The sequence below is a fragment of the Hyperolius riggenbachi genome, chromosome 12 (genome assembly GCF_040937935.1).
Source record: "Hyperolius riggenbachi isolate aHypRig1 chromosome 12, aHypRig1.pri, whole genome shotgun sequence".
Taxonomy (NCBI): domain Eukaryota; kingdom Metazoa; phylum Chordata; class Amphibia; order Anura; family Hyperoliidae; genus Hyperolius; species Hyperolius riggenbachi.
The window spans coordinates 13,336,853-13,362,187 of NC_090657.1; the positions used below are offsets into that span (position 1 = coordinate 13,336,853).

A 25,335-nucleotide genomic window follows, 5' to 3' on the forward strand; every position below is an offset into this window, starting at 1 on the left:
CAAATGTGCCGCCTCTGGGAGCCTGCAGAATCGCTTGCGTCCTGAAGACAGGTGGCTCTGTACTGCATAAGTGCGCACTGACACATTACTAAGCCACCCATCTTCAGAAGCACTCAGGAACAGGAGTGCTTCCGACGCATACATGCAAACATCTGGAAATTTGGGTGTAGGGTGAAGACGAAAAACAGCTCACCCTGCTTCTGCAAAAGTCCCAGCGGTGTTACTACTCCCCCTCCAGGCCACTATGGACTTAGGGGAAATATGTAATTCAGCTGCCAACTACTGCTGGCGGCTGAATTATGCTGTTTTGAAAATAATTTGAGTGCCGTCTTAACCTCTTGAGGACCACAGGCTTATCCCCCCCCCCCCCCCCCCCCATGACCAGGCGATTTTTTTACAATGCAGCACTTTACCGCTTAACGATTTATTGCACGGCCATACAACTTAGCAGCCAAATGAATCTTACCTCGTCTTCTTCCCACCACCACCACTTTCTATTAATTTAAAAAGTTTTTTTTTTTAATGAAAAACCTATTTTGTTTCTACCTCCCCCCTAGATCCATTCATTAGAATCACCTCTCATTATGAGAGAGATTAGATTGTGAGCCACTCCAGGGGACAGCTAAGGGACAGGGCTGTCCCCTGTACAGCTCTGCGCTAGATCTCAGCTATGTAAATACACTGTTTTTTTTTGTTTTGTTTTTTTTAACAGCCTGCCAGCCGCGATTGTGGGCTGGCAGGCTGATCACGGATCCCCGTTCTGTTTGTTTACAGGCGTTCGAGCAAGCTCCCTGCAAATCTCGCACGAGTCACGCCATATGGCGCGACGGAGGAACAAGGGAGCCCCTCTGCGGCTGCCATAGAGTGGTTAATTACTGTCTGAGCACTGCTAAAGCTGATATTTACCGTAAATACTCGCATATAAGCCGACATGTGTATAAGCCGAGGTACCCACTTTTCCCTCAGAAACCAGGAAAAAGTGATTGACTCGCGTATAAGCCCCCTACCCAGAGTAGCCTCCTCCACAGTAATCTGATTTGCCCCCTGTGCAAGTCAGCCCCTCTCCTCATAGCCAGATGTGCCCCAAGGATGATACAGCTGTGTCTTCAGACGCCATAGATGACATCATAGATATGAGACACAGCGATTGCAACAAAGGAAGAACACCACCCGATCATTGCACCGCTGACCTGTTGCTTGCACACTCCGCTCCACAAGCCAGGGGACACAGGTAGTCTTGACACTCTGTACACCATGTTGCAGGGGATGGAGGGCCTGGACACAGCAAGGAGCCAGCTGGCAAGAGCAGGATTACTAGTGGACGATTCCTTACGCTCCTCTGCCAGTAACAAAACCTGCTCCACCATCTATTCTGCTCAAACGACTCGCATATAAGCCGAGGGGGTAACTTTTTAGCATATTTTTGTGCTGAAAAATTAAGTTTATATGCGAGTATATACAGGTACATTATGGCCTGTGGCGGCGCATGGTACGGCCAAATCTCGAGTGCCAGTTGGTCAAATATCCAGAATGGGGGCGATGGCGCAGGAACAAACAGACCGAGAGAGAAGAGGAAAGGCTCCATAAGACACAGAACCTCCCCTCTCCATAAGTATTCGATTTTTCTTTTTTTCATTTCACTCCAGTGTTACTTTAAACAATGCAAATTGCCTGGCAGCCCTGCCTCTACCAAGTGCGCAGATCAGATGTTTGACTTACATTTGAATGCATTTTCCACATGCTTGTTTCAGGTGTGTGATTGAGAGATCGGCAGGATGCCAGGCATCTGTTAATGTTTAAAAGGAATTATATACAGCGGCTTCCATATCCCTTTCGCTACAGTTGTCCTTGACTGATGAGCCCCACCCTGCTGTCTGCAGCCCTTTATAAGTAAGGTGCTATTTGGTCTAAGCGCCCAACATTTCCATTTTCCTTACATGGGCAAACAAAGATGATACAGGAGGAAATAAGAGAGAACGCACTGTCATTATGGGCGTATGTTCTAAAACTTCATAGAGAAACTAGATAAAAGCTAGATATGTATGGTTAAATCTGTGCGCAGGCGTGCAAACAATGGATATCTCTCCAGTATTGAGCATTTGCTACATTTACAACTTGATTTCAGTAGAAAATCTCAATTGAAATGCCCGCAACCACTAGCTTTCTACTGATCAATGCAGTTCAAAGTTATATGCCCAACAACCTCCCACCATGATCAAAATTTGATCATGAAAGGCCATTATCAGGGCTGTTTTTGACTAAAGGCATTCCAGGCTTTCGTCCGGAGCGCCATTGGTCCTTAAAGGGGAACTTCAGCCTAAACAAACATACTGTCATTAAGTTACATTAGTTATGTTAATTAAAATAGATAGGTAATATAATCTCTTACCCACCCTGTTTTAAAAGAACAGGCAAATGTTTGTAATTTCATGGGGGCAGCCATCTTTTTCATGGGAGCAGCCATCTTTTTGGTTGAAAGGAGGTGACAAGGAGCATGAGACACAGTTCCAACTGTCCTGTGCCCTGATCACCCCTCCCAGCTGCGCGCTAGGCTTCAAATATCAAATTCAAAATGGAAAAAAAGAAAAACAATTTGCGCCAAAACAGCAGAATGAGAACAACAACATCAGAAATCCCATCATGCTTTGCACAGCATGCCCGGGCAGTTTTCTTCTGTGCAGCCAAAAATGAGGTTTGGGTAAGAAAAACAAAGTTCTGATGCTGTGAAACTGTTAAAGAAACACCAAGCCTTTTCAGTGCTGCTGAGTAGATTTTTAGTCTGAAGGTTCACTTTAAGAGCGCCTGCTGACGCCGATTAGTTTGATCCCTATGGATATTTATACAACAGTTGTTGAAGACAAATATGTGGAGGTATAAGTTATACCTCCACATATTTGTCTTCAACAACTGTTGTATAAAAGTATAAAACTTTATTTAAATGATGCATTTACAGCAACCAATGAAAACTCTTCAGTCACGCCCTAGCTGCTGTAAACTGAAGTATGACTGGCAGTGGTTGGTGGGCGCTACATAATGAAAATAGTTTTCAGAGGAATATTAAAGCACACATTAAGTGAGAGGTATATAGTGGCTGCCATATTTCCTTTTAAACAATACCAGTTGCCTGGTGTGCTGCTTATGTCTTTGGCTGCAGTAGTGTCTGAATCATCCAGTCAGACTTCAATCAAAAACATCAGATCTGCATTTTCGTTCAGGGTCTATGGCGAAAAGAATTGGGGTGGAGGATCAGCAGGACAGCCAGGCAATGTGTATAGTTTATATGTCAGACTCCATACCCCCTCTCACTTTAGGTGTCCTTTAAGAGGGGCTTTTTATTTAAAAGGACGGCGAGCAGAAGTGATGTCAGATTGATCCTGGGTCCTAGCTTACCTCAGTTTACTTTACAGTAATTGGTGGCATCAGCATCACTGATCTCATACCTTTTCAGATATTCCTATGGAGAGTAATATTTTTGTATTGATGACATCATAGATGGTGCTGATCAGATGAGCAAATCATCACCTCACACCTACAGGAATCAGAGCTCAGCGGTTATATTTTCAGTCTTCATTACCATACATCTGTAATGATATCTTTAAGTGTTGCTGAGACATGTGTTTGAAGTAGCTTCCCACAATCCCCTGCTACCTACGTCTGCAGCTGGTTATAATGAATGGAGAGCTGCTTGTCCTATAGCCACAAGTCTCTGCAGACACTGCTGCCAGCCATTCCATTATTCACAGGCACGCCCAGCTCAGCCAAAGGTGTCTGTTCATTGCTATGAGGGTGCGATGGTAAGGGAGGAGTCCATTATTCACAGGCACGCCCAGCTCAGCCAAAGGTGTCTGTTCATTGCTATGAGGGTGCGATGGTAAGGGAGGAGTCCATTATTCACAGGCACGCCCAGCTCAGCCAAAGGTGTCTGTTCATTGCTATGAGGGTGCGATGGTAAGGGAGGAGTCCATTATTCACAGGCACGCCCAGCTCAGCCAAAGGTGTCTGTTCATTGCTATGAGGGTGCGATGGTAAGGAAGGAGACATTCTGGCAGCAAGCAGTTTGGAGTAAAAATGACAATCAGCAAAAAGTATAATAAAATTTAAAAAAAAGCACTATAAGGTTGATTTACTTGCAGGTTTATATACTAGTCCACCCTGCTAACTTCTGAGCAGAGCCGCTTCTACAATGGGGCCCTGGGGCAAAAGTAACTGGGGGGGGGGGGTAAGGTTGGGGCAGGGCAGTGGAATAACGAAGGAGTTTGGGGCCCCGGTGCAAGTTTTATATGGGGCCCCGAGCACTCTTGATATGGAGCCCCAAAACTTAACAAGGACAGCTGCAGTGTGAGAGAGGTGTAAGATCAGAAATATCAGAATATCAAAAAAAAACACCCTTAAAGAGAAACTGTTGTGAAACTCTTAAAATTTAAAAAACAGAAGTACATTTCTCCCAGAGTAAAATGAGCCATAAATTACTTTTCTCCTATGTTGCTGTCACTTACAGTAGGTAGTAGAAATCTGACATTACCCACAGGTTTTGGACTAGTCAATCCCTTCATAGGGGATTCTCAGCAAGGCTTTTATTATTTATAAAGATATTCCCTAAAAAGGATTTAAACAATGATGCTGGACAGCTTCCCTGCTCGCTACACAGTTTTTAGTGAGTTGGACAGAGCAACTGCCATTCACTAAGTGCTTTTTGAAAATAAATAAATCCCTGAGAATCCCCTATGAAGAGATGGACTAGTCCAAAACCTACCAGTTCTGTCAGGTTTCTACACCTACTGTAAGTGACAGCAACATAGGAGAAAAGTAATTTATGGCCCATTTTACTCTGGAAAAAACGTACTTCTTATTTGTATATGTTTGCACATATTTTAAATTTTACAATGTTTCGCCATAGTGCCCCTTTAAGGATTACCACTATTCAATGCACGTATATAGACGTATTCATTATCAGGATAGCGCCAATAAAAAGTTAATAAGATGGATGAAGGAGGGCCCCTCTGGCCTCAGTGCGGGCGCAACCTCTGCAGCCCCTATTGCTACGCCACTGCCCCAGGGCCCCTGAACCAGCAGCCAGGCTCCATCCAATACCCTCCTGCCACACAATATCATTAGGTGCCCATCATATGTCCCCTAAGAATCACTTTTGTGGTACCCATTACTCACCTCCTACTTTTCCTATGCAGAACAAACACACAGCATCCCCGCTCTCATGGGTCACCATAGCTGGAGAGGAGGGGGGGGGGGGGCACTATGGGGGGCCCTGGGGCAATTGGCCCCTTTGCTTCTGTGGAAGCGCCGGCCCTGCTTCTGATGTGATCAATGTATGACCCAAAAACAGATGGCTTCTCGCATCTATAGGGGACCCAGCAAAAGAAAAAATTACATTCTGCATCTGAGTCATTCTCCAAATTCTTCATAATTCTGGAACTATAAGGTACTCACCAAAAATTCCCCGACTTGCTCTATCCATGGATGACCCATGAAACCCAAATGACTCCTAGGCCCTTATTCAATTCACCTTTTCTCCTGGGAGATAACTTTCCTCCTGTTTAAAACATTTTTTCAGCATTTGGCAATTGAAAAAGTACCAAAAAGTAGGTGGAAAAATACTGTCAAAATTATTCTGAGTATTTTCTTGCTTGCTGGGGGCTGAAAGGGCATTTTATTGACGAGGTGTAAAAATACCACCTAGGAGAAAAAGTGAATTGCATATGGGCCCACATATCCATAAGGGACTTGTTATAATTCTAGACTCCCAGGCCCATGTGCAGTTATGTTTTTCACCTGAGTTATCTCCTAGGATATCATTTTCATCTTCTCTGTAAACTACATTTTCAGCAATTTACAATTGAAAAAGCACCCAAAAGTTGGTGAAAAAGTACCATCACATTTATTTGAGTATTTTCTTTCTTGCTGGTGACTTAAAGAGAAACTCCAACCTAGAATCTAACTTTATCCCAATCAGTAGCTGATACCCCCTTTTACATGAGAAATATAATGCTTTTCACAAACAGACCATCAGGGGGCGCTGTATGACTGATTTTGTGCTGAAACCCCTCCCACAAGAAGCTCTGAGTACCGCGGTACTCTGGGCAAACTGCCACAATGTAACAATGTTCACAGACAGGAATTAGCTGTTTACAGCTGTCTGTAACAGCCAGAACAGCTAGGAGCAGCTACATAACCTGCCCACAGTAACAATGTCACCATGTAATACATGTCAGAATGTGAATCTGGGAGAGGAAAGATTTTACAATGAGCAAACACTGACTAAATCATTTATACATAATAATGGTAAAACTGAAGCACCTTTTTTTACTACATTATTTCCACTGGAGTTCCTCTTTAAAGAGACTTTGAAGCGAGTGTAAATCCACGTTTTTATTAACTTCTCTTTATGTTAAGCATAAGCCCGCACCCCCCCCCCCCCCCCCCCAGCAAAACGAGGGTTTATACAAATCTCAAATCTCCTCTGCAAAATACTCGACTTCCTTGGTTGGGGATGTTGCTACTCATGGAGGCAGAGCTTTGAGCTGCAGCTCCATTCACATCAATCCCCGCGGATCTCCGCCTCTCCCCGCCCCTCTCAGTGAAGGAAGACTGAGAGGGGCGGAGAGAGGCGGTGATCAGCGGGGATTGACGTGCGAAGAGGCAGAGCTACAGCCCTAAGCTCTGCCTCAACAGGAAGCACTCCCTGCACTTTGCACAGGGAATTTGGCTGGTACAAGCCCTTGTTTTGCCGCGGGGATGCAGCGTTTTAGCACTAGCTATAGTGCTTAACATTAATAAAAGTTAAAACGTGGATTTACACTCGCTTCAGAGACTCTTTAAAAGGCTTTTATGACAAGTTGTAAAATTATCTCCTAGGAGAAAACTCAGGAGAAAAAGCCAATTACATTTGGGCCCATATATCCATGAGGGACCAGATATAATTCTAGACTCCCATTATAGATGGGTAACTTGTCAAAACAGATTCCTCCATTTATCAGTGGGGAAGGGGCCTGTATGATCCTTGATACCTGGTATCCATGCATCTATACAGCTCAGAACAACCCTGGACTCCCTGCATCTATGGACAAGGAGGACACCAGCACTGTTAGAGGAAGCCATTTTTTTTATCCTCCATGACTCTGGTAGGGGCAAAGAAATTGTTAAAGCGGATCCGAGATGAAAAACTAACTATAAACAAGTAACTTGTCTATATATCTTATCTAAAATTTAGTTTACACAGCAAATCTAGCTGCAAACAGCTTCAACAGTTTATGATTATTAATACCTACAATGAGGGCAGCCATGTTCTGTTTGTTACATTACACACAGGCAAGCTGATGGCATCTCTAGCCCTCAGCCTGTGACAAATTCACCCCCTCTCCTCCTCCTCTAAAATCTCTGGCTAGTAACCTCCTCCTCCTGCCCAGACTGAGATCCCATAAGCCCTTGCTACAGTGCCAAGGCACTGGAAAAGCTGTGGGCGAGGCTTGTTTAGTTTATAGGGAATGTGAGTATTAAAACAAAACAAAAAAAAGTATTTGGCTTGAGAAATGCCCTATAAACTATATGAAAGGAACATAATTATGCAATGAGTAAAAGTTAATTTTAGATCCACTTTAACAGAAGCATGTCTTTCATTTTTATTACGGTGTTAGGGACTTATTGACATGTTTATGTGACTGGCATTCACAGTACATTTTTTTTCCTTTCCCAGGGACTGGACTCCTGATGAAGTGAATTCTGCTCAAGAAATGCGTCAATTCCTTCCACGGTTGCCTTCCTGGTATTAGCTTATGTTATGGTGTGAAGTACACATATGTACATTAGGTCCTTTTGTACAAACCTAGATAGTAATGTCTTAAGCAGGCCATACACACATTGATTTACCCATTTGATTCGATCACTGTGATCGAATCTGCTGGGAATCAATACAACTAAAATGTATTGACCAAACTGCAGGGAGGATTTTGGTCAATCGGGGCGGGGCAGGAAAGGCGGTCCATAGCATTGCACTGCATCAAACACGGCGGTTTTATCAGTTTTTAATAGATTGCCTTCTGGTGATGTGCCACTGTGGAATTTCGAGGCCAAAGGTGTTTTTTCAGACCAGGCCACCTTCTTCCATAGCTCTGTGGTTCAGGTCTGAGGCTCACATGCACACTGTAGGTACTTTGGGCCATGGACAGAGGTCAGCATGGATATTCTGAATGCTTTGCAGCTACAAAGCACCACACACTGCAGAGTTATGACAGCTCTCCTTCATGGCAGGCATCAGGGGTGTTGCTAGGATACTCAGAGATCAGGGGCACGTGCCACTGATTTTTGGGGCTAGCGACGCCCCAGGTAGACATTGTTTTTATTTTTACTAATGTGTTCTACAAGAGCTCTTCTGTAGAATCAGACCAGGCAGGTAGGTCTTCACTACCCATGCATGTTTATGAGCCTAGGGTACCCATGAACCTGTTCCCAGTTCACTGGCCACCTTTCCTTGCATCACATTTGAGGTGTATCAGCCACACACCATAAGACATGCCATTCTGGAGAAGATCTGACCAAGTCATCTAAACATCACAATTCGATCCTCATCATAGTAAGAGCTCAGAGCCTTTCATATGCCCATTTTTCTTGTCTCCAACTCATTGCTCAGTTCTGCCCCTTTTGGTTAGGTTCCCACTTGAGCCAGGCCTTGAATGGCCAGTGAGAGTGGACAGCGTAGTGTCTGCTGCGATGGTCCAATGTGGTCCAGTTGGTGCCCATGGGGAGATGCATCTTAAACATAGGTTATATGGGAAACCCACTTACGGGGGGGGGGGTTGCTTCTGCCAGCTCCCTGCAGCCCTCCTCTCCCTGGGCATACCTGAAACGATCCTCAGGTCCCCCACCGCAGCTCACTTTCTCTTTCACTGACTTACGAGTAGGTGTCCACTGCGCATGCGCAGCCCTGGGTGTGCACGTCCTCGTTCGGGCTCCCGTAGACGTGAGTGTCCTGCGCAGGTGCAGTACAATAAAGGTGGAGATGAGATTGTGAAAGCATAATTAATTAGATGTTAGAGGATCTAATATTGTGGCGTGTGTGTGTGCTGTGTGTGCGTGTATGTGTGTGTGTGTGTGTGCGTGTGTGTGTGTGTGCGTGTGTGTGTGTGTGTTGTTGGTGTGTGTGTGTATGGTGTGTATATGTGTATGTGTGTGTGTCTGTGTATATGTATGTGTTGTGTGTGCGTATGTGTATGGTGTGTGTGTGTGTGTATGTGTATAGTGTGTGTGTGTCTGTATGGTGTGTATGTGTGTGTATGTGTATGTTGTGGTTGTGTTTGTATGGTGTGTATGTGTGTGTTGTGTGTGTGTTGTGTGTGTGTTGTGTGTGTATGTGTATGGTGTGTGTATGTCTGTGTATGGTGTGCATGTGTGTGGTGTGTGTGTGGTTGGTGTGTGTGTGTGTGTGTGTGGTTGTTGTGTTTGTGTGTGTGTGTGGTTGGTGTGTATATGTTTGCATGTGAGGTGTGTGAGTGGGGGGGAGGTTGGTGTGTGTGGGTGGTGTGTGTGGTGTGTGTGTGTGTGTGTGTGTGTGTATGTGTGTGTGTGTGTGTGTATGGTGTGTATGTGTGTGTATGTGTATGTTGTGGTTGTGTTTGTATGGTGTGTATGTGTGTGTTGTGTGTGTGTTGTGTGTGTGTTGTGTGTGTATGTGTATGGTGTGTGTATGTCTGTGTATGGTGTGCATGTGTGTGTGTGCGTGTGGTTGGTGTGTGTGTGTGTGTGTGTGGTTGGTGTGTGTGTGTGTGTGTGTGGTTGGTGTGTATATGTTTGCATGTGAGGTGTGTGAGTGGGGGGGAGGTTGGTGTGTGTGGGTGGTGTGTGTGGTGTGTGTGTGTGTGTGTGTGTGTGTATGTGTGTGTGTGTGTGTGTATGGTGTGTTTGTATTGTGTCGTGTTGTGTGTGTATTGTGTCGTGTTGTGTGTGTGTGTGTGTGTGTGTGTGTGTGTGTGTGTGTGTGTGTGTGTGTGTGTGTGTGTGTGTATGGTGTGTATGTGATGTGTATGTGGTGTGTGTGGTGTGTGATGTGTGTGTGGTGTGTGTATGCGTGTGTGTATGTGTATGTGTGTTTGTATGTGTGTATGTATGTGTATGTATGTGTGTGTATGTGTAAGTGCGTGTGTGTTTGTATGAGTGCATGTGTGTGTGCGTGCGTGTGAATGTGCATGTGTGTGAATGTGCGTGCGTGTGTGTGTGTGTGTGTGTGTGTGTGTGTGTGTGTGTGTGTGGTGTGTGTAATACACTGAAATGAATATATACACGCACACAAATACAGACACACCGACACATATATTCACACACTGGTCCTATCAGACAAGCATGTATTAGGCTCTTCAGATAACTTTGCAGCTAAGAAACTTAGAATTAAGGGTGGTAACACCCATCACCAAACAGCTGGCTGACATTGATAACATTTGAGCCAGAAAGCCGCTTGCGCCCAATCAGAATGTTTGTGCGGGATACAACTCCACGGTCATGTGATGAATGTTCATAGAAGTACTGCTGTAGAGGAATGTAGGATGATCTCTACGGAGTAAAATACAAAATCCTCACCTGATCTGCAGAGGTCTTTGTTGTACATTTTGCCTAGGTTTAAAGAGATGGTTTGCCAAAACTATAAACTATTGGGTAATATGAATGGTCAGGGCTCAGGGGTAAATCACGCATTATCTTCGAGTATGTTCTAAAATCCTGAATCTGAACTACTAGATCTGTTCAGCTGGTTTTATGGGGCAGAGTTGTAACTAGAGGGGAGGAGCCTCTGCGATCCCAAGCTGTGGGGGACCCAATCTACCAACCTTCACTTCCTTGGTTACAGGGGACCATACTTCAGATCAGGAGTTTTGGTGCTACACTTGTTATGGGTGTGAAGGTCCTGATGGGCACACTAGTTGTATGCCCCACGTGAGATGGGCCCCAAGGCCATGAAGGGCACCAAGGGGAGGCAAGAGGACAAAGTTTTGCTGGGGGGCCCCAGGAATTGTAGCTACGCCACTGTTATGGGATTTTACACTTCTTAGTAAACATTTCTATTAACTTAAAAGGGAAGTTTAAGTTTATTTACACTTTCCTTAAATAATTGCTATGAATCTATGAGATCGTTTTGTAGTAATTATAGGTCCTTTTCAGTTTTCAGCCAGCTGTGAAGGTCTCACTTTGCCTGCATGCTCAAACAGCATTTTTACTATTAATCTAAGTATCACTTCTTTGGTGTGCTCTTTAAAATTTAGATTGCCTTATTCGAGTATAAGTAACTAGCTGCTAATCACAGATTTCACAATAACCCTCCAGTACCTAACCGTAGCCCTCCACCTACCTACTCACGTCCTGATCTTGGGAGGTGATGGGACTTGCCTTCTTCTGAGCACTGTACTTTGGGCCAGGGCCGCACGAAATCACATCAACACGACCTCGCACAGACCTGCCGGTGCCGCGTGGCCTTCCTTTGGGTCTGCCTCTACCTCTTTTGTCCATTTTGTCCATATCGGGGGGGATGAAGTGAAAGGTATGCACTGATTTGACTGGTACAAAGTGCAGTCACACAGGTGCAGCAGTTAACAGGTATGCACCGAATGGTATATCACACTGTGTGCACTCACGTAGGTAGGTGGGTTCACTGAACACAGCAGCTAGGTATATGCAGTGATGAGGTGGGTTCACTCAACAAAACAGCTAGGTATATGCAGTGATGAGGTGGGTTCACTCAACACAAAAGGTAGGTATATGCAGTGATGAGGTGGGTTCACTGAACACAAAAGGTAGGTAAGTATATGCAGTGATAATGTGGGTTCATTCAACACAACAGCTAGGTATATGCAGTGATGAGGTGGGTTTACTCAACACAAAAGGAAAGGTATATGCAGTGATGAGGTGGGTTCACTGAACACAACAGCTAGGTATATGCTGTGATGAGGTGGGTTCACTGAACACAACAGCTAGGTATATGCAGTGATGAGGTGGGTTCACTCAACACAAAAGGTAGGTAAGTCTATGCAGTGATGAAGTGGGTTCACTCAACACAAAAGGTAGGTATATGCAGTGATGAGGTGGGTTCACTGAACACAACAGCTAGGTATATGCACTGATGAGGTGGGTTCACTGAACACAAAAGGTAGCTATATGCAGTGATGAGGTGGGTTCACTCAACACAACAGCTAGGTATATGCAATGATGAGGTGGGTTCACTCGACACAAAAGGTAGGTAAGTATATGCAGTGATGAGGTGGGTTCACTCAACACAAAAGGTAGGTAAGTATATGCAGTGATGAGGTGGGTTCACTCAACACAAAAGGTAGGTATATGCAGTGATGAGGTGGGTTCACTCAACACAAAAGGTAGCTATATGCAGTGATGAGGTGGGTTCACTCAACACAAAAGGTAGGTATATGCAGAGATGAGGTGGGTTCACTCAACACAAAAGGTAGCTATATGCAGTGATGAGGTGGGTTCACTCAACACAAAAGGTAGGTATATGCAGAGATGAGGTGGGTTCACTCAACACAAAAGGTAGCTATATGCAGTGATGAGGTGGGTTCACTCAACACAACAGTTAGGTATATGCAGTGATGAGGTGGGTTCACTCAACACAAAAGGTAGGTATATGCAGTGATGAGGTGGGTTCACTCAACACAAAAGTAAAGGAAAGGTATATGCAGTGATGAGGTGGGTTCACTGAACACAACAGCTAGGTATATGCAGTGATGAGGTGGGTTCACTGAACACAACAGCTAGGTATATGCAGTGATGAGGTGGGTTCACTGAACACAAAAGGTAGGTAAGTCTATGCAGTGATGAGGTGGGTTCACTCAACACAAAAGGTAGGTATATGCAGTGATGAGGTGGGTTCACTGAACACAAAAGCTAGGTATATGCAGTGATGAGGTGGGTTCACTCAACACAAAAGGTAGGCAAGTATATGCAGTGATGAGGTGGGTTCACTGAACACAACAGCTTGGTAAGTATATGCAGTGATGAGGTAGGTTCACTGAACACAACAGCTAGGTATATGCAGTGATGAGGTGGGTTCACTCAACAAAACAGCTAGGTATATGCAGCATAGGGTATTGCAATGTGCAGCTGCCTGTCACACACACAGGTAGTCACTGAATGTGCTGGACCTGGCTGGCAGTCTCACACACACAGTAGGAATTGCAAAAGCTGTCTATGCAACACAAGTGTTAGATCAGTGGGACACACAGAAAAATAAATAGATCTTAAGAACAAAATTAGCTCTCAAAAGAGCGGTTGTGGGGTGCTATTATAGCAATAACAAGCCAAGAGCTTAACTAATCTTTCCCTAGGAGAAACAGTCTGCAGCAGCTTGCCCTTCTCTCACTATAGCACCAGCCACACGAGTGAGTGTAATGGCCGGCGGAGCCTGCCTTATATAAAGGAAGGGGAGTGGCTCCAGGAGTGAGTGTAGCCTGATTGGCTACAATGTGCCTGCTGGCTGTGATGTAGAGGGTCAAAGTTGACCCTAATGGCGCACTATGGGGGTGAATCGAACTTCTGGGAAAGTTCCACCCAAAGTTTGCCTGGAATCGTTCAGGCCATCTCTACCTGCTCCTAACACTAACTCTCCACCTACCTGCTCCTAACACTAACCCTCCACCTACCTGCTCCTAACACTAACCCTCCATCTACCTGCTCCTAACACTAACCCTTCATCTACCTACTCCTAACACTAACCCTCCACCTACCTGCTCCTAACACTAACCCTCCACCTACCTACCCTTAACACTAACCCTCCACCTACCTACCCCTAACACTAACCCTCCACCTACCTGCTCCTAACACTAACCCTCCACCTACCTACCCCTAACACTAACCCTCCACCTACCTGCTCCTTACACTAACCCTCCACCTACCTGCTCCTAACACTAACCCTCCATCTACCTGCTCCTAACACTAACCCTTCATCTACCTACTCCTAACACTAACCCTCCACCTACCTGCTCCTAACACTAACCCTCCACCTACCTACCCTTAACACTAACCCTCCACCTACCTACCCCTAACACTAACCCTCCACCTACCTGCTCCTTACACTAACCCTCCACCTACCTGCTCCTTACACTAACCCTCCACCTACCTGCTCCTAACACTAACCCTTCACCTACCTGCTCCTAACACTAACCCTCCACCTACCTGCTACTAACACTAACCATGCACCTACCTACTCCTAACACTAACCCTCCACCTACCTACTCCTAACCCTAAACCTCCACCTACCTGCTCCTAACACTAACCCTCCATCTACCTGCTCCTAACACTAACCCTCCACCTACCTGCTACTAACACTAACCCTCCACCTACCTACCCCTAACACTAACCCTCCACCTACCTGCTCCTAACACTAACCCTCCACCTACCTACCCTTAACACTAACCCTCCACCTACCTGCTCCTAACACTAACCCTCCACCTACCTGCTCCTAACACTAACCCTCCACCTATCTACTCCTAACACTAACCCTCCACCTACCTACCCTTAACACTAACCCTCCACCTACCTGCTCCAAACACTAACCCTGCACCTACCTACCCCCAACACTAACCCTCCACCTACCTACTCCTAACACTAACCCTCCACCTACCTGCTCCTTACACTAACCCTCCACCTACCTGCTCCTTACACTAACCCTCCACCTATCTACTCCTAACACTAACCCTCCACCCACCTGCTCCTAACACTAACCCTCCACCTACCTGCTCCTTACACTAACCCTCCACCTACCTGCTCCTAACACTAACCCTTCACCTACCTGCTCCTAAAAATAACCCTCCACCTACCTGCTACTAACACTAACCATGCACCTACCTACTCCTAACACTAACCGTCCACCTACCTACTCCTAACCCTAAACCTCCACCTACCTGCTCCTAACACTAACCCTCCATCTACCTGCTCCTAACACTAACCCTCCACCTACCTGCTACTAACATTAACCCTCCACCTACCTACCCCTAACACTAACCCTCCACCTACCTGCTCCTTACACTAACCCGCCACCTACCTGCTCCTTACACTAACCCGCCACCTACCTACTCCTAACACTAACCCTCCACCTACCTGCTCCTAACACTGACCCTTCACCTACCTGCTCCTAACACTAACCCGCCACCTACCTGCTCCTTACACTAACCCTCCACCTACCTACGCCTAACACTAACCCTCCATCTACCTCCTCCTAACACTAACCCTCCATCTACCTGCTCCTAACACTAACCATCCACCTACCTGCTCCTAACACTAACCCTCCACCTACCTACCCTTAACACTAACCCTCCACCTACCTACCCCTAACACTAACCCTCCACCTACCTGCTCCTAACACTAACCCTCCACCTATCTACTACTAACACTAACCCTCCACCTACCTACCCCTAACACTAACCCTCCACCTACCTGCTCCTTACACTAACCCGCCACCTACCTACTCCTAACACTAACCCTCCACCTACCTGCTCCTAACACTAACCCTTCACCTACCTACGCCTAACACTAACCCTCCACCTACCTGCTCCTAACACTAACCCTCCACCTACCTACCCTTAACACTAACCCTCCACCTACCTACCCCTAACACTAACCCTCCACCTACCTGCTCCTAACACTAACCCTTCACCTATCTACTCCTAACACTAACCCTCCACCTACCTACCCCTAACACTAACCCTCCACCTACCTGCTCCTTACACTAACCCGCCACCTACCTACTCCTAACACTAACCCTCCGCCTACCTGCTCCTAACACTAACCCTTCACCTACCTACGCCTAACACTAACCCTCCACCTACCTGCTCCTAACACTAACCCTCCACCTACCTACCCTTAACACTAACCCTCCACCTACCTACCCCTAACACTAACCCTCCACCTACCTGCTCCTAACACTAACCCTCCACCTACCTACTCCTAACACTAACCCTCCACTTACCTGCTCCAAACACTAACCCTGCACCTACCTACCCCCAACACTAACCCTCCACCTACCTACTCCTAACACTAACCCCCCACCTACCTGCTCCTAACACTAACCCTTCACCTACCTGCTCCTAACACTAACCCCCCACCTACCTGCTCCTAACACTAACCCTCCACCTACCTGCTACTAACACTAACCATGCACCTACCTACTCCTAACACTAACCCTCCACCTACCTACTCCTAACCCTAAACCTCCACCTACCTGCTCCTAACACTAACCCTCCACCTACCTGCTCCTAACACTAACCCCCCACCTACCTGCTCCTAACACTAACCCTCCACCTACCTGCTACTAACACTAACCATGCACCTACCTGCTCCTTACACTAACCCTCCACCTATCTACTCCTAACACTAACCCTCCACCTACCTACCCCTAACACTAACCCTCCACCTACCTGCTCCTTACACTAACCCGCCACCTACCTACTCCTAACACTAACCCTCCACCTACCTACTCCTAACACTAACCCTTCACCTACCTACGCCTAACACTAACCCTCCACCTACCTGCTCCTAACACTAACCCTCCACCTACCTGCTCCTAACACTAACCATCCACCTACCTGCTTCTTACACTAACCCTCCACCTACCTGCTCCTAACACTAACCCTCCACCTACCTGCTCCTTACACTAACCCTCCACCTACTTGCTCCTAACACTAACCCGCCACCTACCTGCTCCTAACACTAACCCTCCACCCAGGGCCGGGCCGAGGCATAGGCTGGAGAGGCTCCAGCCTCAGGGCGCAGTGTAGGAGGGGGCGCAGAATTCATTCAGCTGTCATTCCTAATTGTGTTTGAAGCAGAAAGAAATAAGAAAAGGGGATACATGGCAGGGACTGCAAGCCAGATAACTAGATATTAAGGTGTTGGGGAGGTTGTGGGCCCTGTGCACCTCTTAGTCTAATAGCAATCCGTGTGTGACAGCTGGGGTGGGAGGGATGGAGGGGCGCACTTTGGTGTCTCAGCCTTTTGTGCTGGAGGACCTTGTCCCGGCTCTGCCTCCACCTACCTGCTCCTAACACTAACCCTCCACCTACCTGCTTCTTACACTAACCCTCCACCTACCTGCTCCTAACACTAACCCTCCACCTACCTGCTCCTTACACTAACCCTCCACCTACTTGCTCCTAACACTAACCCGCCACCTACCTGCTCCTTACACTAACCCTCCACTTACCTACACCAAACACTAACCCTCCACCTACCTGCTCCTTACACTAACCCTCCACCTACCTGCTCCTAACACTAACCCTCCACCTATCTGCTCCTAACACTAACCCTCCACCTACCTGCTCCTAACACAAACCCGCCACCTACCTGATCCTAACACTAACCCTCCACCTACCTGCTCCTTACACTAACCCTGAACCTACCTGCTCCTAACAATAACCCTCCACCTACCTGCTCCTAACACTAACCCTCCACCTACCTGCTCCTAACAATAACCCTCCACCTACCTGCTCCTAACAATAACCCTCCACCTACCTGCTCCTTACACTAACCCTCCACCTACTTGCTCCTAACACTAACCCGCCACCTACCTGCTCCTAACACTAACCCTCAATCTACCTACTCCTAACACTAACCATGCACCTACCTACACCTAACACTAACCCTCCACCTACCTGCTCCTAACACTAACCCTCCACCTACCTGCTCCTAACACTAACCCTCCACCTACCTGCTCCTAACACTAACCCTCCACCTACCTGCTCCTAACACTAACCCGCCACCTACCTGCTCCTAACACTAACCCTCCACCTACCTACACCTAACACTAACCCTCCACCTACCTGCTCCTAACACTAACCCTCCACCTACCTGCTACTAACACTAACCATGCACCTACCTACTCCTAACACTAACCATGCACCTACCTACTCCTAACACTAACCCTTCACCTACCTATGCCTAACACTAACCCTCCACCTACCTGCTCCTAACACTAACCATCCACCTACCTGCTCCTAACACTAACCATCCACCTACCTGCTCCTAACACTAACCCTCCATCTACCTGCTCCTAACACTAACCCGCCACCTACCTACTCCTAACACTAATCCTCCACCTACCTGCTCCTAACACTAACAATGCACCTACCTACTCCTTACACTAACCCTCCACCCACCTACTCCTAACCCTAACCCTCCACCTACCTGCTCCTAACACTAACCCTCCACCTGCTCCTAACACTAACCCTCCACCTGCTCCTAACACTAACCCCCCACCTAGCTGCTCCTAACACTAACCCTCCACCTACCTGCTCCTTACACTACCCCCTGGTTTATTGTGCCTGGCTGAGCCTGTTATCAGCGATCAGTGCGAGAATGTAAAACCTATGAAGAGGTGGGGGGAGAATGCAGGCGGACGAGCCAAAAACAGCTTAGTCACATTTTAACAGCTCTGCATCCCTGGCTGCTAATATCAGCATATGACAGACACATGCAGCCAGTTTACATATCTTCACACAGGGAGCCCTTTCCACAGTGTCAGCACCTACGTGAGACCCCATTCTCCTAAGCACAGGCTGTGAGGGGCAGACCGTAATGGGGAAGAAATTAGATTACACTAAATGTACCCACAGGAATTGGCTGATCGTTGTCCAGAGCTCTATTCATATCTGGGCAGCTGCAACTCTAAACAGGCTCAAGGCCAATGCACAGAGGTAGCACTGGGCGATTGCCCGGGTCCCCAATGCTCCTTAGGGGCTCCCAAGTCAGGGATTGCCGAGGTCACAAGAAATCAATTGTCATCACAGTACCAACATTTAAAGAGAGGCCACTTTACCTAAAACGGTCCTTTGATCTTAAAGAGCAAATGCAAATTGCCAGATTAAATTATCCACCTTGCCAAATACTGTAACTTGCTCACATGCAGTGGCGTAGCAATAGGGGGTGCAGAGGATGCGACCGCCCCGGGGCCCCTGGACCAGAGAGACCTATTAGGGGCCCTCCCTCATCCATCTTATTAGCTTTTCATTGCTGCTATGCTGAGAATGAACACCTCTATATATGCATTGTATAGTGGTAATCCTTTAAAGAGAACCTGTACTGAGTAAAAATATTTAAAATAAACACATGAGGTAACTTCAAATGAACATTACATAGTTACCTTGCCATCAGTTCCTCTCAGAAGCTCACCATTTTCTTCTGACAATGATCAATTCCAGTTCGGACAATATTTTGTCAGATCTGAAATATATCAGTTGCTGTCAGTTATAGCTGAGAGGAAAACTGATGTACCAGGTAATGTCCATGTTTGCCTATGGCTCAAGTGGGCGAAGTTACAGTTTAACTGTGTGCTGACCAGAAAGCTGTTATGGGGTAATGGCCATTTTCAAAATGGAGGACGGAAAATTCCCTTGATCACAGTGAACAAACAGGACGCTGGACAGGAGAAAGACACTGAGGAGTAGACTACATGAAAGGTAAGTATGACTTGTGCATGCTTATTTTGACTTTTAATTTTCAGTTCAGGTTTTCTTTAAGTACCGTATTAGCTTACTCTGATTCTACAGTGGGATGCGAAAGTTTGAGCAACCTTGTTAATCATCATGATTTTCCTGTATAAATCGTTGGTTGTTCCAATAAAAAATGTCAGTTGAATATATCATATAGGAGACACACACAGTGATATTTGAGAAGTGAAATGAAGTTTATTGGATTTACAGAAAGTGTGGCAATAATAGTTTTAACACGATTAGGCAGGGGCATAAATTTGGGCACCACAAAAAAGAAATGAAATCAATATTTAGAAGAACCTCCTTTTTGTAGTAATTACAGCCACTAAAATAGAGTGACCAGATTTTTGTGGGTCCAACTTGGGACGGGGAGGGGGGCGGCGAAAAGTGGGGGGACTGAAGAGCGCGCAGTGACGAAGACTGGGGGTGGGGGTTTGCGCCGCGGCAAAAAATGGGCATGGCCATGACATTGTATGGGCGGAGCTAACGTAATGATGTACCAGCGAGGCATAAGACAAACGAGACTTTGCATCATGGGTGTGCAGAACATGTGTGATGCTAATAGTATACCGTAACCACAAAGCAGCAAACATAGCCATCTATGACCATTAAATAATAAATGCAGTAACAGTTACCCCGGACACCAGAAAATAAACGCAATGGGCAACATGTCAGCACAAAATATACGCAATGCGGGCAACATGTCAGTATAAAATAAACGCAATGCGGGCAGACATGTCAGTACAAAATAAATGCAATGCGGGAAACATGTCAGTACAAAATAAACGCAATGCGGGAAACATGTCAGTATAAAATAAACGCAATGCAGGCAACATGTCAGTACAAAATAAACGCAATGCGGGCAAACATGTCAGTACAAAATAAACGCAATGCGGGCAACATGTCAGTATAAAATAAACGCAATGCAGGCAACATGTCAGTACAAAATAAACGCAATGCGGGCAACATGTCAGTACAAAATAAACGCAATGTGGGCAACATGTCAGTACAAAATAAACGCAATGCGGGCAAACATTTCACTAGAAAATAAACGCAATGCGGGTAAACATTTCACCAGAAAAAAAACTCAATGCGGGCAAACATTTCACCAAAAAAGAAACGCAATGCGGGCAAACATTTCACCTGGCAGAAGTCTGCGGCCTCTGGCGCGCTGCTCCCGGGACCACCTTCCTCCTGCTCTTGTCTCCCGCGCTGACAGGGCTACAGCAAGATGGCGCCTAAAGCCCTGTACTGGAGACACAAATAGTCTCCCGTACAGGGCTTTATTCCAAAATTAATCTGGCTTGTCCAAATGTGCTTTAGCATACCTCAGGTGGCTCTGTTTGTGCTGTTAGCGTAGAAAAGGCTTCCTCTGCATCACTCTCACATACAGCATCTCCTTGTGTAAAGTGTGCCGAATGGTTAAACGATGCACAGTGACTCCATCTGCAGCAAGATGATGTTGTAGGTCTTTGGTGCTGGTCTGTGGGTTGACTGTTCTCACCATTCGTCGCTTCAGTCTATCCGAGATTTTTCTTGGTCTGCTACTTCGAGCCTTAACTTGAACTGAGCCGGTGGCCTTCCATTTCCTCAATATGTTCCAAACTGTGGAAACAGAAAGCTGAAATATCTGAGACAGCTTTCTGTATCCTTCCCCTAAACCATGATGGTGAACAATCTTTGTCTTCAGGTCATTTGAGAGTTGTTTTGAGACACCCATGTTGCTACTCTTCAGAGAAAATTAAAAGAGGAGGGGAACTTGCAACTGACCCCCTTAAATACTCTTTCTCCTAATTGGATTCACCTGTGTATGTAGGTCAGGGGTCACTGAGCTTACCAAGCCAATTTGAGTTCCAATAATTAGTTTTAAAGGTTTTGGAATCAATAAAATGACAACAGTGCCCAAATTTATGCACATTCCTAATTTTATTTAAACAATTATTGCGCACTTTCTGTAAATCCAATAAACTTAATTTCACTTCTCAAACATCACTGTGTGTGTCTCCTATATGATATATTTAACTGACATTTTTTATCGTAACAATCAACAATTTATACAGGAAAATCATCAGGATTAACAAGGTTACCCAAACTTTTGCATCCCACTGTACCTCTCGGACACTGCAGCTGCCCTTGGTAGGTTTTGGAGCATCATTAATACAGTGCTTGGGGCCCCATGTAAAACTCCCACTGGGGCTCTAAGTTGGTCGCATCTCTGATTTGCTAGCTGCCACTTCCTCTTCTCTGGTTAGCCAGAATTTGCATATTAGCAATCTGTGCCTCAAAAGTGCTTAATAGAGCTGGGTGTACACTAAATACGTGTTGCCACCATGGTTCATTACCCAAACAACAGTCTAAGGCCACATTGGAAGGAGGCCAAGGTTGAGGTGTGAAGGGGAACAAGTGCCCAGAGCAAACGACCACAAAAACAGAGAGACCAGACAAACCCCATATACATTTCATTCTTCTTTCTTCCTGCAGTCACTGGAGACCACGCTGATGCAATCTGGATGATGGGAAAAGTGTCACATGACTTCCCTGGTTTATATGCTGGCATGCGGGAAGACAATCTACAGAAAATACAGCAATCTGCCAGGAGCATTCTAGATTGTGGGAAGAAATGGAGCGCCTGGAGGAATCTCATATCAAGACGGGGTGCATTCAATCTCCGGACACAGCTCTAGTCACTGAACTTCAGACTTGTAAAGGAACTTTAACCCAGACTGAACTTCATTTCAATCAGTAGCTGTTATTCCCCCCCCCCCCCCCCTTTCCCCCTGACACAAGAAATCTTCACTTTTTCTCGAATAGATCATTGGGGGTCTGTATGGCTGATATTGTGGTAAAAACCCCTCCCACAGTGTGATGTCATGACCATAGTCCTGACAGCCTGTGCACAGATTGTACAATCCTAGACTCTTCCACGACGATGACGTGCCCTCTCGGAACAGACCTAACCCCTGGCTAACAAATAAAAACATAGTATGAACCGGAGGCTGCTAGCCATAAATGGTCTACACATTTTCTAAAGAACAGGGAAAGGACTGGCAGCGTTCAATCAGGCTGCAACTGAAATAAAACCAACAAAGGTGTGCACCCCCCCCCCCCCACGGACATAAATTACACACCTTGAATACAAATCAGAATGAACACTACCCACTAAACCCTAATCTAAATAAATTGAATGCAAACTGATGCACTTGGATGCAGCTGGCCATAAGTAGACTTACAATTTTGTACAACGGGATATATTATTTTGAAACTCTGCCTATATCTCCTGTTGTACAAAAATGTAAGTCTAATTACGACCAGCTGCATCCATGTGCATAAGTTTGCATTCATTTTATTTAGATTAGGGTTTAGTGCATAGTTTTGCATCTGATTTATATTCAAGGTGTGTAATTCATGCCCCTGGGGGCGGTACACGCCGTTTTTTATTAGTTGGTTTTATACTACTACTGCCTGAGTGCGCGATTGTGGCTGCCTTAAAGGGAACCAGAGATAAAGAAAAGCTTTTATACATACTTGGGGCTTCCTCCAGCCCCATACGCACAGATCGCTCCCACGCTGCCATCCTCCGCTGCCTGCAACTACGAGAACCGGCTCCCGTCACTGACATCATCGGAGCCGGGCTACGCTGGAGAAGTACGCCCTCTATGTATCTCCAGCGGCTGCTGCAGAGATACGCAAACAGCGCGCTTCTCCTACGCTAGACTGGCTCCGACTGATGGAAGAGCGGGGAGCCGGTTCTCGTAGTTGCGGGCAGCGGAGGATGGCGGCGTGGGAGCGATCTGTGCGTATGGGGCTGGAGGAAGCCCCAAGTATGTATAAAAGCTTTTCTTTATTTCATCTCTGGTTCTCTTTAAGAAATAGGTTTAAAAAGAACATACAGCTAAATTAATTGGCTTCCACCTAAATTGAACTTAGACTGCAATACATACACTACACAATACACAAAACATATATAGACATACAGGTATGACTATGGTAGGGATTAGATTGTGAGCCCCTCTGAGGGATAGTTAAAGGATCCCCGAGGTGACAAGTGACATGATGATAGACATGGGTATGTACAGTGCCTAGCACACTAAATTACTATGCTGTGTTCCTTTTTTTTTCTCTCTCTGCTTGAAAGAGTTAAACATCAGGTATGCAAGCAACAGTTTCTGTCCGGGTCGGGACTGAGTCAGACTTTAGCATAAACCTCACTGATAAAGAGTTACAGCCATAAAATACTTTCCTGTCATTAAAGGGGCACTACAGCGAAAAACTGTAAAATTTAAAATATGTGCAAACAGACAAATAAGAAGTACGTTTTTTTCAGAGTAAAATGAGCTATAAATTACTTTTCTCCTATGTTGCTGTCACTTACAGCAGGTAGTAGAAATCGGACAGTAGCGACAGGTTTTGGACTAGTCCATCTCTTCATAGAGGATTCTCAGCAAGGCTTTTATTCTTTATAAAGATATTCATGAAAAAGGATTTAAACACTGATGCTGGCCAGCCTCCCTGCTCGCTACACAGTTTTTTGTCAGTTGGACAGAGCAACTGCCATTCACTAAGTGCTTTTGAAAATAAATATATCCCGGAGAATCCCCTATAAAGAGATGGACTAGTCCAAAACCTGTCACTTCTGTCAGATTTCTACTACCTACTGTAAGGGACAGGAACTTAGGAGAAAAGTCATTTATGGTTCATTTTACTCTGGAAAAAATGTACTTCTTATTTGTATATGTTTGCACATATTTTCAATTTTACCGTTTTTTGCTGTAGTGCCCCTTTAAATGGCTTCTGCGAGCAGGAAAGAGATAAAAAGAGTCAATCGTTCATAGATTTGAGCTCTGGCATACTTCAATGCATGTGTCATTGAGCAGAGAGAATGAAATAGAAACAAAATGTAAAAACTACATTTAAATATAAAATAAAACTGTGGGATATCTAAAAAAAAAAAAAAAAAGGTCGTTGTTAGAAGAAGGAGAATAGATATAATAGTTAACCTAATCAGTTTATGTCCTTTAAAGAGAACCTGAACTGAAAATAAAAAGTCACAATAACCATACACAGGTCATACTTACCTCCTGTGTAGTCTACTCCTCAATCTCTTTCTCCTCTCCTGCATCCTGTTTGTCCGCTGTGATCAATGGAATTCTCCGTCCTCCATTTTAAAAATGGCCATTACCCCATAACAGCCTCCTGGTCAGCACACTGTTACACTGTAATATCACCCACTTGAGCCATAAAGAAACATGGACATTACCTTGCACATTCAGTTGTAACTGACAGCTGCTGATATATCACTGACAGCAACTGGTATATTTCAGTTCTGACAAAATATTGTCAGAACTGGAAGGGATCACTGTAAGAAGAAAATGGTGAGCTTCTGAGAGGAACTGACAATGAGGTTAGTATGTAATATTCATTTGCAGCTACATCATGTGCTTATTTAAAATAATTTTACCCGCTTCAAGAGAACCAGAGATGAAGCAACCTCATGTATTTTACCTTATAAATCAGTGGGAACATGACAGTAAACACCTAATCTGCTCTTTGTTACATTGTTCTCTGTTTAATTTGCCTGTTGTCACCTCTAAGATAAGAATCCCGACTAAGCAGTCGGTCTGGCTTTGCTACAGAATAATTATAGCTGAGACTGTGTTCTTTGCTGTCTTCAAGTCCAAGCCTGCCCCCTGCTGGCTTTGCTCAGGAATCATTATAGCTGAGTCATTATAGCAAAGCCAGAATCAATGCTCAGTCCGGGATTCTTATCTCAGCTAGATAACAGACACTTTTAGCAGTGAGGATGGAACAGAGAGCATGGTAAATGTTTTCTCTAATGTTCCCACTGATTTCT

General features: G+C 45.5%; 1 protein-coding gene across 5 annotated transcripts in view; it reads right to left on the reverse strand.

The window, feature by feature from the left end:
• RUNDC3A (RUN domain containing 3A) overlaps positions 1-25,335 on the reverse strand; it is a 183,380-nt gene that overhangs the window by 80,433 nt on the left and 77,612 nt on the right. Inside the window, exon 1 of one of the 5 annotated variants that reach the window (XM_068263170.1) lies at positions 10,582-10,652. The exons of the other annotated variants lie outside the window; for them this stretch is intronic. The gene's annotated coding sequence lies outside the window, so the exon portion shown is untranslated. Of the gene's footprint in view, positions 1-10,581; positions 10,653-25,335 lie in introns of those variants that run through there. 5 annotated transcript variants of the gene reach the window in all.